This window comes from Dermochelys coriacea, chromosome 7 (genome assembly GCF_009764565.3).
Source record: "Dermochelys coriacea isolate rDerCor1 chromosome 7, rDerCor1.pri.v4, whole genome shotgun sequence".
Classification (NCBI taxonomy): Eukaryota; Metazoa; Chordata; order Testudines; family Dermochelyidae; genus Dermochelys; species Dermochelys coriacea.
In genome coordinates, this window is record NC_050074.1 from 7,633,455 (window position 1) to 7,645,484 (window position 12,030).

Here is a 12,030-nt window from a genome sequence, read left to right on the forward strand (position 1 = left end):
GTTAATCTAAATAGATTGAGCTCATTGATAGTCTGTCACTCTAAGGCATGTTTTCTAATCTTGTAATAATTTTTGTGGCTCTTCTCTGAACCCTCTCCAAGTTATTAACGTCCTTGAATTGTGGATACCAGAATTGGACACAGGATTCCAGCAGCGGTCAGATTAGAGGTTTAGATTATAAACTCAATGGACTTCTTAAGATTCTGACTGCCAGACTGATGACAGGAGATGGATCACTCGATAATTGCCCTGCTCTGTTTATTCTCTCTGAAGCGTCTGGCATTGGCCACTGTCAGAAGACAGAATACTGGCTAGATGGACCATTGGTCTGACCTAGAATGGCCATTCTTATGTTATGTTCTCTTAATATGTGTCCAGTGCCTAACACAGTGGTACACTCAACTCAGTTGGGGTTTTAGGTGCTGTTGGAATAAAAATAATAAATACTACTACTAACAGTTTTCACCACTGTAATGTCATTGATTTCAGTGTAGTTTACCTGGTGTGAGTGAGAGAAGAATCAGTCCAGTGTCGGGAAACCTATGGACACCTATGATGATTATCATAATAGTGATAAAACATACAAAGATTGCTTTTTCTTTTATTTAGAACTAGATGTTGCCACAGTTTATGCTGCTAAGAATATTGAGCTATAAATTTAACCACTTTGACACAATTCACAATATTATAATGATGTAAAATGTCTGTTCAGCAACAGAGTTCATTAACTTTGCCCACAATGTTCAACTTGTGCCATCTGGTCTACATTCCTCCCCAATCCCATAGGGTTAAACCAGGAGTGAACTTGGCCCAAAGCTCTGAAGCGAAGAGTGCTCGCTAATGTACTAAATTAATGCACTTGCTTTTCACTTCGGAAGCACTGGATTTGGACCCTAGGTTAAGTCACAAGTTTGGAGGTAACACCTGAATCCCCACAAAGTCACATTAAAAAAATTTCACAGCACAATGTTTCAGAGAGGCCAGGGCTAGAATAAGAGAGTTTGTTAGTTGACATGACTGTGGATGGCAGAGCTATTCTATTCTGTCCTTTATATAGATTCTTATACTGCCCTCACCACCATAGTAAGTATCTGAGCCTCTTCTACTAGTGCATTATGATGATTAACATGTGTGTCATGAGGTTTTTTCTTTTTTTTTGGAGTGTTTTGTTTAGGGAGTTTTGTTTTTAAATGAACACACTGCTCTTTGATTAGAGAAGCCAGGTAGAAGAAGTGAGCCTTGTACTTGGAGCAGAAGGTGGTGAAATTTGTGATGGTCCGTAGTTCCTGGGGACATCATTCAGGGTTTGTGATGATGTAGACATTTGCACAGCCTCTGCTTGCATTGTATCTGGCTCAGGCTAATGCCATTTGCCTTTCAATCAGAGCAGCCAAAAAAGAAACAAGAAAGCCCAAATCAGCTCTTTAGGGCAAGGACTGGTTTTTCATTGTTTGCCTACAGGGCCTACCACAATGAGGCCCTGATCTTTGAGTGAAGCCTCTAGCACTGCCATAATTTTAAACAAAATAAATAAATACTAAGAATCAAATAACCCCTCTATATTACCAACTGCCCCCCCAAAAAAACAAACAAGCAAACAAAACAGCAACAGCCACAGCCACAAAGAGCATCAATTAAGGGAAATGAACTTCCTGACTTCAGCATCTGACCTCTTAGCACCAAAGTGCCACTTTAAAAATTTATAAATGTGGTCCCTTGAGATCCATCCTGAAAGGTGGATTGACGAGCTACAGCTTCACATTTCCCCACACTTGTCAGATCAGTCTTCTTGGGTCATTGGCTGTGTGCTCACACAGCAGATCTAGCCAATTTCCTTTCTTTAGTTAATATGAATTGAGGGATTTTGCAAGCCTTTTTCACTGTGTGCAACCTCCAGGAAGTGAAACTGGCAACACTCAGCACTGAAGAGGCAGCTAATTTCAAATTGTTGACCTGCCTTTTGTTTCTTACACTGCTGAGAGAGGAGAACAAAGAAAGCAGGGAAACTCGTAGGGTCACTACAACAAAATAGCAATGTGAATTCGGATAGAGTGTTGCCTGCAGTACAGGAGTCCAAGGAGATTCACAAAAACTCACACGCACATTATCCTGGCACAGTGGGGCTCCACTCTTGATCAAGGTCTCTGGGTTCCATAGTAATACAAATAATAATCATCATAGTCTAGTGAATTCCCTTATGTGCTCATTGTTATTGGCAGTCCATTTAAGGTTCACTTTTTTTTTTACAGCAAATAAAAAGAATAATTAAAGAACCCCAAATTCTTGACTTGAATTTATTTTTCACTGGCGGTGTTACACAACAGAGTAATATAACTCTCTCTCTCTCTGTATATCTGCCTATTGAGATCTGCTTATATCTATTTAGCTCTGTAGCTGTATCTGTAGTGCCCTGTTGGGGTTTGGGAAAGATTGAGCCTGACCCTGCACGAGTGTGCAAAGGGGACAGAAAGCAAGAAAGCCCTTTGCAGTCACACACAGGGTCTGTCTACACTGAAATAAAAAAAGCACTGAGTCTCTGACTGCAGCACTCTCTCAGTCTCTCAGCCTGGGTCAGCTGACTTGGGGTCGTGGGGCTTGGGCATTGGGGCGCTATAAAATTGCAGTGGAGACATTCAGGCTGGGCTGTAGGCCAGACTCTAAGATCCTCTCCCCTCACAGTGTAGACATATCCAGACCAGGAACAGTTACATTCCCAGCTTTTAGCATCTTCAACAAAGTTGGGGATGAGCAAGGCAAGGCAAAGCTGCCTGGTTGCAGAGGGAAGAGCACCTACTTTAAGAGTGCCACCTACTTTAAGAATGCACCATGGAGCCTCAGCAGGGATGGGGCTTTACAGGCACAGTGCCCTAGAGCTCAGAAAGGGATGGGACACCTCCACATGGTCTTAAAGGCCCAGCAGAGCACTCTACATGGGCCTGAACATGCAACCCTTACTAATGTGAGTAGTCCCATTGACTGCAAAAGGAGAAAGAGCTGCAGGATGGAGCACCGTAAAATACACAGATATGATGTTTATTGATACTGATACATATAGTCAATAGACTTCTTTTGTTGGTACCGTGTGCTAGCACAACAGGTGAAAATTCTTGAAAATTCTCTCCATTTTTTAGATGAGATGGGAATATTAAAGAGAATATTAAAATACCAGCATTTTAGGTGGCTGAACTAGTAGGATTATATTAAATAGCTAATTTAGCTGGAGTATCGGTGCTTCTCCCTGCAAGAAGGTATAAAATAATTGTTTTTCTGTTTCTAAACTGTGACACGATCCTTTGGCTTTGCCACCTTAATCTGTGTCATGCCAATTAGGAAGCAGTGGTATTATCGGATCCAAAATACTAATTAGTACGAGTTTGTTTTAAAGGAGTGTTTTCTCTATTGGGAAAGTATACTGAAGATTGCTAAACTGCTTTAGTGCTGACACTATAGCAAGTAGCCTTATACAAAGAGTTAAATAGCTTGGCACATCCCTTGATTTATAGGAAGTAGTGGATGGATCCCCATCTCTGCTGAAGATATGAACTTGACCCATCGCGGATAAACACTATGCACTATGAACTGCTGGAAGTTCAGCTTCGAGATCTTAGTTAATATTGTAATAAGTACAGTAAGAAGTAAACACAGCATCAGACAAGGTGTCATTGGTTTATATCCATTTTATCCTACCATCTTTTGCTTGGAAAACCCTTCTCTGTTCTGCTACGCACAAAGCATGCATGTTGTCACTGAAGTGCTAAATTCCACAGTTTGTTACCATAAAATGTATGAGTTTAGAGGATATGAAAGTGTTCCATCCAAGAGGATATGAAAGTGTTCTACCCAAAGAGAGTTCAAGGCCTTTTGTATAAAGAACACAGTTTCAGGCTTTGAGATAATGCCATGTGTTAGAATTTTGAAAAAAAGGCATTTGTGAGAGTGGCTTTCTTAAACTACTAATTTAACATCCATATGTCTTTAGGAAGACTGCAGTTATAGGGGAGAAATAAAGACTTTTTGTCTATACAATTTGGGTTCCTTCTTTCTTGGGGAAAATTATGCTAATGAAATTAACACAGTGAGAAAATATGATACAATCAAATTTGAGAAAGTTATGTTATCAAGATTCCAGGACATGAAGTCTTCTTTTTGAAGAGTATTCTGAAAGAGTATTTGCACGTAATCTCCAGGATCTCAACAATTTGCTTTGATTTTTGTTGCAGTAGAGATTTCTGAGAGAAATAACATCAAATTCTCCTTAGTACCCATCCTAAACCTTCCTTTAAACATTGGTAACCAACTTTAATACATGCTCATAGGGCCTGATGCTGCTATCATTGAAGTCAGTGGCAAAACTCCCGTAGATTACAGTTAGAAATGGAGTGGACCCACCTTGCAGAATAGAAAATAAAAATTACCAGCTCAAAAAATAAATAAACAAATAAATTGAAGTCCTAACATACAGACAGTAAAATACTCTGAGTGAATTCATGGCATACAAACTATGCAGTTGAATTTGCACTTTGCATATATTTATGTGTATTGAAACATTCCTCTGACATCATCTTATTTGGCAAACCCAATACCAGGTAGTACACAGCTTTTTTAATGAATAATGACACATTGCTTTTTAGTATATATATAAAAAGCACACACACATTGTGCATTAGCCTGTCAAGGATTTTAAGGTTTTCATGTCAACATTACCTTCCTATTTTATAAAATTCAGCAAGTAGGTTGGTAAAACCAAATTATTTCAACTTTTTCTTTTTGCTTAGCGTGGATTCAAAAATAACTTGAAAAAAGAATATGTGTGAGGCTTGTCTTTAATTTACAACATTTTCTGAGAGATGAAAAATAAACCCACTGCATTTAGCCAGAGACTTAATGCAAATCAAAAATCTGAAGGTCTGTCTTTCTGTTCTGGCCCCAGGGACTGTTTTTTTCATATTTAAGACTCCTAAAAACACACGGTGAAGAGAAAGCAAGCAAGAAAAACATACTGTAAAAAGGCACTGAGCAATCCAAGCTTAATGCAACTTTTTTTTTTTTTTGCATATATGACCAATGCCAATGAGATTGTTGTAATTTTACAGTCTGCCCTAAGGGGCAGCAGGTAGCTGTGCTGCCTCAGAAATATCTCTGGAGTGAAACTGTAACCAATTCCTCCCTGGCTTCCTGTTACAGGAGTGCTCTAGCTGAAGAAATGTAAAATTTAATAGATAAAAGTGCCAGTAAATGGCACTCAAGAATACGTAGCACAGTTCCTGGGTTTTGTATGACCAACTAATAAAACTTGTTATGCACCGCACTTGTTATGCACCACTGCTCTTTACATCAGGGTGTGTGTGTATGTGTTTGTGTGGTGTGTGTGTGCACATGCACACGCATGCAGAATTACTTCACCCCTTCATATGGAGCAGTTTAATGCCCACTGTGTCCCCGCTAGTGAATGGGGAGAGGATGGAGGGGTGGAACCAAAGGTCCTCCCATTCCCTCCCTCTCTCTGTCCCCCTCCCACCCAGGCCACTTGCGCACAATGGCAGTACTGGTTTCCCTCCAAGAGGTGCAATCCTAGTCTGAGCTGGGCTGAGCAGAAGACTAAGTGTGTACGTGTTTAGGGGGCTTACTCCCCTGGGTGCTGACTAAGTGCTATGGCAATCTACCCCTTAATGAGATAATGGAGTTGTGTGATTTCACAACGGTACCTAATGGAAATTTACCAGTGAAAAAGCTTTGGTCCATTTAGACCCAGTGAATGTCCTGCTGTGGCCAGTAGTGCTATTGGAGTCTGAGGCTTAGATTCAGCAAGGCACTCAACAGTGTGCTTTGCTGTAATCACATACTACTTTATGTCCCAGGAACTTAAAGGGTTGGACTTCTTAAGTACATGATTCAATACTTTGCTGAACCCGATCCATAGACCAGATACAAAGCCCATCGTAGCCCAAGTGGGAGTCTCTCCTTCAATAGCTTTCACTGGGGCTACATGAATCAAAGTTTTTCTTCTTATGCGTCTCTGTGTAGAACAAGTATTTCAGGCAGTCCGTAAATCACAGAGTGCCCTGTGATTATGCATTGTAAGATTCTCACTTACATATAGCGTTATTAGTGTGTTTATAATTATATTATTACATTCTAGGAGGGTGTAAGGTCAAATGTATAAGTGTATACTTTGTTCTAAAAGACTTGTTCCCAAATACATTTGTTCCCACAGATTAAAATCATCTGATCCAAAGCAGTCTGTCAGATTTTTGGTAGCTGTTGAGACTTGTTGGAAACAGTAGGGCCTGTCATTCTCAGATTAAGGAAGGATTTGCAGTGTAATTTTGTATTGCCTTAAAACAAAGGTTAAATGCTTTGAGGGGAGGAGAGGAGAGTTTGGTGTGTGTGTTTTTCCAAAACAACAGATGGCTTCAATAAAGTTACCCCTGCAGCTAGGAGGTGGCACTTCTTGAAATTAGCAGAGCCATATCTCAGCAGGGTTCTTGTTTCCACCCGCCTGTCTCAGCAAGGCCCTATCCACTGTACAGTATGGGGTGATCAGGAAAGGCACTCCAATATCTGCCCCATTAATTGCCCCCTGCCAGTCTTTGCTCTATTCTAATGTAATGCCCACTGTGCTCAGTATGATAAGATTAATCTGCTTTCAAGGGCAACTTCCCCTAATGATCTTCTATCCCCCCAATTTAAACTACGAGTAGTGTCTTTTAAAAGATTCCTCCAGCAAAATGTGTTATTTCTTCAAATCATTAAATATAAAACACTCTAATTAAATCAATGTATCAATGTATTAAATTATTGTAGTACAACTAAATTAATGTGTCTGCTTGTGATAGCAGTGCAGTCAATGACACAGTATGCCTTATGTATAAAAGACAATTTTAAAGGGATTATTTTCCAAGGTTAGATTGTTCAAAGTGAATGCCGGGGGTTTTTTCCAGTTAAAATATTAGGTTTGTTTCAGAATGCAACAGTATTAATACTGCTACTTCTTGTCATTCATATACAGTAGGACTTTACTTATTCAAATCACATTACATACATTAACTAATTAGTCATCACACCACCTTTGGAAGGTAGGTAAGTAGTATTATTTTATTTTTATTATTGGACCAATAAGTCTAACATCAGTACCAGGCAAATTAGTTGAAACACTAGTAAAGAATAAAATTGTCAGACACATAGAAGAACATAAATTGTTGCGCAAAAATCAACATGGTTTCTGTAAAGGGAGATCATGTCTTACTAATCTTTTAGAGTTCTTTGAGGGGGTCAACAAACATGTGGACAAGGGAGATCCAGTGGACATAGTGTACTTAGATTTCCAGAAAGCCTTTGACAAGGTCCCTCACCAAAGGCTCTTACGTAAATTAAGTTGTCATGGGATAAGAGGAAAGATCCTTTCATGGACTGAGAACTGGTTAAAAGATAGGGAACAAAGGGTAGGAATAAATGGTAAATTTTCAGAATGGAGAGGGGTAACTAGTGGTGTTCCCCAATGGTCAGTCCTAGGACCAATCCTATTCATCTTATTCATAAATGATCTGGAGAAAGGGGTAAACAGTGAGGTGGCAAAGTTTGCAAATGATACTAAACTGCTCAAGATAGTCAAGACCAAAGCAGACTGTGAAAAACTTCAAAAAAATCGCACAAAACTAAGTGATTGGGCAACAAAATGGCAAATGAAATTTAATGTGGATAAATGTGAAGTAATGCACATTGGAAAAAATAACCCCAACTACACATACAATATGATGGGGGTAATTTAGTTACAACTAATCAGGAGAAAGATCTTGGAGTCATCGTGGATAGCTTTCTGAAGATGTCCACACAGTGTGCAGTGGCAGTCAAAAAAGCAAATGGGATGTTAGGAATCATTTAAAAAGGGATAGAGAATAAGATGGAGAATATTTTATTGCCCTTATATAAATCCATGGTACGCCCACATCTTGAATACTGCGTATAGATGTGGTCCCCTCATCTCAAAAAAGATATACTGGGATTAAAAAAGGTTCAGAAAAGAGCACTAAAATGATTAGGGGTTTGTAACAGGTCCCATATGAGGAGAGATTAAAGAGGCAAGGACTTTTCAACTTGGAAAAGAGAAGACTAAGGAGGGGTATGATAGAGGTATATAAAATCCTGAGTGGTGTGGAGAAAGTGAATAAGGAAAAGTTATTTACTTGTTCCCATAATATAAGAAGTAGGGGCAACCAAATGAAATTAATGGGTAGCAGGTTTGAAACAAATAAAAGGAAGTTCTCCACTCAGCGCACAGTCAACCTGTGGAACTCCTTGCCTGAGGAGGTTGTGAAGGCTAGGACTATAACATGGTTTAAAAGAGAACTGGATAAATTCTTGGAGGTTAAGTCCATTAATGGCTATTAGCCAGGATAGGTAAGGAATGGTGTCCCTAGCCTCTGTTTGTCAGAGGGTGGAGATGGATGGCAGGAGAGAGATCACTTGATCATTACCTGTTAGTTTCACTCCCTCTGGAGCACTTGGCATTGGCCACTGTTGGGAGACAGGATACTGGACCTTTGGTCTGACACAGTATGGCTGTTCTTATGTTCTTAATTGGTCAAAATTGTTTGGTCAAAATCTTTTTTGGTCAAAAAATGGCCTTTTAAAGTTAATTTTTTTATGAAAAAATTAACTTTTTCAAAATTTCCCATTTCTTAAGAGAAACTCTGAAACAAAAAACATGTTGTTTTCTCACTTTTTATTTTTGGGTTTTCCATCCAACATTTCACCCCCTCATCTGTTTTTTTCCAGTGGTAAACTGCCAAAATGAGAGGAAAAAAATGAACCCCCCAAATTTTTTAAATTAAATATTTTCAAATAAGTGAAAAATTGTTCCTATTCTAAACCCATTGAGTGGAAATTATATTGAATTTTACACCGTTTGTTAATGAGCTGGAATTATTATTTTCATGTTACACACAGGGAAACTGAGGCAGTGAAGTGACTTGGCTGGATGCTACACAGCAGCCACCAGATGCCACGAGTGTTAAGTGCCCTTACCTCCCTTTGAAGTCATTGGAACTAAGGGAAGGTTGCTCAGCATTCTCTAGCACTGAGCCACAAATCCATAGTAGAGCTAGGATTAGAAATCAGGCTGTCTCTGTTCCTAGATCTGGTCCTTAGTAGAGGGAAGATTCTGACCATCAAGAAGCATTTGGCCTCTAATTCACAGAGGCGCAAGGAAGCGGTAGTTTCGATTTGTAACTCCCTCTCCTCCTCAGAGTACGTCTAGACTGTAGTCTCGGGGGGTGGTTGCAGTTGGAGCTGACATACCCAAGCTAGTTTTAATCTTGCTTACTCAGGCCACAGAACTGAGAAGCTGTCGCGGCATGAATGTCATCGTCAGCTAGCTTCACAATTACCCAGGGTTCTGGGTGGGTTTGTACAGCCCATGCTGATGCTCGCTGTGCTGCAGTCTCCCCACTGTATTTTCCACTGAATGCATCCGATGAAGTGAGCTGTAGCTCACGAAAGCTTACGCTCAAATAAATTTGTTAGTCTCTAAGGTGCCACAAGTCCTCCTTTTCTTTTTGTGCTGCAGTGTCACTGTTTTGTGACCCTAGCTATGACACTGCGTCACCCTAACAACACTGACATAAGTGCTACACCTCTCATGGAGATAGAATTACGATGTCGGTGTAGCAGGCCACTTACTTTGGTGGAAGCAGCAGCCTAGTGAAGACACTGACATAATTAGGTTGACATAAACTGCCTTATGTCAACCTAACTCTGAAGTGTAGGTTGTGTAGACTTAGCCTTAGTGAAGCTGATTTTCCTCTCAAGATTTAAACTTTCTCTCCTGTCTTCCCTCTTTCACCACAGTGTCCAATGCAGCTCTGGCTCTGCTTCGAACTGGAGAGGTTCCGCTATTTTATTAAGTTGGAAAAACTTCCATGAGCAAATGGCAGCTTTAACAAAAAAAGTCTCAGGGGACTGGAATCTGGTGTCTGTGTGATGCTGCCATCAACAGCCTCTGTCTCTTGTGTACCTGCATTGATGCAATCTGCCAACTATGGAAATCAGAGACACAGAGCTGGAGTCCCTGCTGAATCCCACATGACCCAGGAAATCAGTTACTATGGGGCTGTTATGCCTTTACGTCACCGTCAGAATAATTAATAGGAGCAGCATCAGCAGGAGCAGCCTCATTCCAAATGGCTAGAGCCAACTATTACACAATATAATCATGTCCTCCGAATACCTGACTGACCGGCATAATGTCCCTTGAAGTAGAAAAAAGGTAGGACTTGGCTGCAAATAATATCAGCCCCCATTTTTATTGAGGCTGCTGGATACAGACAGAATCTGGCAGTTCCCTCTGGCTCGCTAGATCCCAGATTACTTAAACATAGCAGTTCTTACTGATTGTTCCCCGCTGGCCCTTCATATTGGTTTTGTGTCTTGAAGGGGCCAATGAAAGGGTGGAAACAGCTCCCCAGACATATGTACCCCATTGCTGTGGCTCAGAGAAGAGTCATGAAAATGATTAAAGGACTGGAAAACATGAAGTGAGGGACATAAGGATCTCAATCTGTTTATTTTAACAAAGAGAAGGGTAAGGAGTGATTGATCACAGTCAGTAAATGCCCATATGGCAAACAGAAATTTGATAATAGTGTTCTTTGATCTAAAAGACAAGTTTCAATGGCTGGAAGTTGAAGCTAGACAAATTCAAACTAGAAGTAAAGTGCAAATTTTTAACAAAAAGGGTAATTTACCACTGGACCAACTTCTCAAGCATCATGGTGGATTCTCCATCACTGGGAATGTTTAAATCAAAATGGGGAGTTATTCTAAAAGCTGTGCTTTAATTTCAGGGAAGTCGTACGGCTTGTGTTGTACAGTAGGTCAGACTAGATGATCCCAATGATCCCTTCTGCCTTTATAACCTATTGGTAAGGGGGCTCACCCCCTCCAGGTGATGGAACAACTTCATGTGAGCCCTCTTGGTGTAGGGAGGGAGAGGAAGGGGCATTGTCAGAGCATGGGGACTCTAGCTATTCTCATCTGTCCACACATAGAATACTATTGTAGCCTAAACATAAGTGAGAGCTGCTCTGAGGCTGCCTGAGACTATAGGGAGCACAAAGGTGACTTTAAGTTCCTTTTCCATCACCCTTCTGCTCCAATCCTGCTTGAAGTTCAAGAACAGAGACACAGGACCAACCTACAGTTGCCACGCAGAGGTTTTGAGTCTAGGTTGCTCTAATCCTGCAGAGGGTGCTAGGGGAAAAGAAGGCTTCAAGCCACAGTGCACTGCCAATATTCTCCTCCATTTTGTTTCTCTGATAATTGGGACATGGAAGGATCTTCAAGCATTTCCCTTTACAGTTTCACTTTGTGTGGTCGAGACAAAGTCTTGAAATCTACCAGGTGTTCTAACAATGAACGTTTCCTATACATTCAAATAGTAGATGGGCTGGGTACAGGACCATTGAGGACACACCAAGCACTTAGAATTGTGTTTTTCACATCAGCAAAGATTTTCCTCCTCTTCATCATCTGTAGGGCATAATATGGAGAGATTCCAGTACAATTCTCTTTAACTTCTAATTCATCCTTGGTGCTTGCAGCAGCAAGATTGTCATTTCTTAATTCTACTGTTTTACATCATCCTACTGCAATTCTGAGAGCTGGTGAATCAAACATCCTTTCTGGCAAGCATATTTCTGGCTGAAATAAATTCAGTACGTCCTCCAGGAAGAATGATATCCCAGATCTGAGTTAACCATTTACCAAAGAACTTTCCATCACTTCCTGATTACATTTGCTCAGGCAGAACACTCAGTCTTGAATTTTGAATACTTGCATGGTTTTCAAGGAGACCAGTTCTGCTCAGTAGTCTAACTATCTCATTAAAAACTGCATCTTATCTGGTGATCAGTTCAACCCAAAGCTCTGGATCTGAACAGTTTGAAGAAAGAGAGGCTGTTTCAGAATGATCTGAATTTTGCAGTCAGCCCCTATTTCTGTGGTGGATATACCAAATACTGTACTTAATTTGTG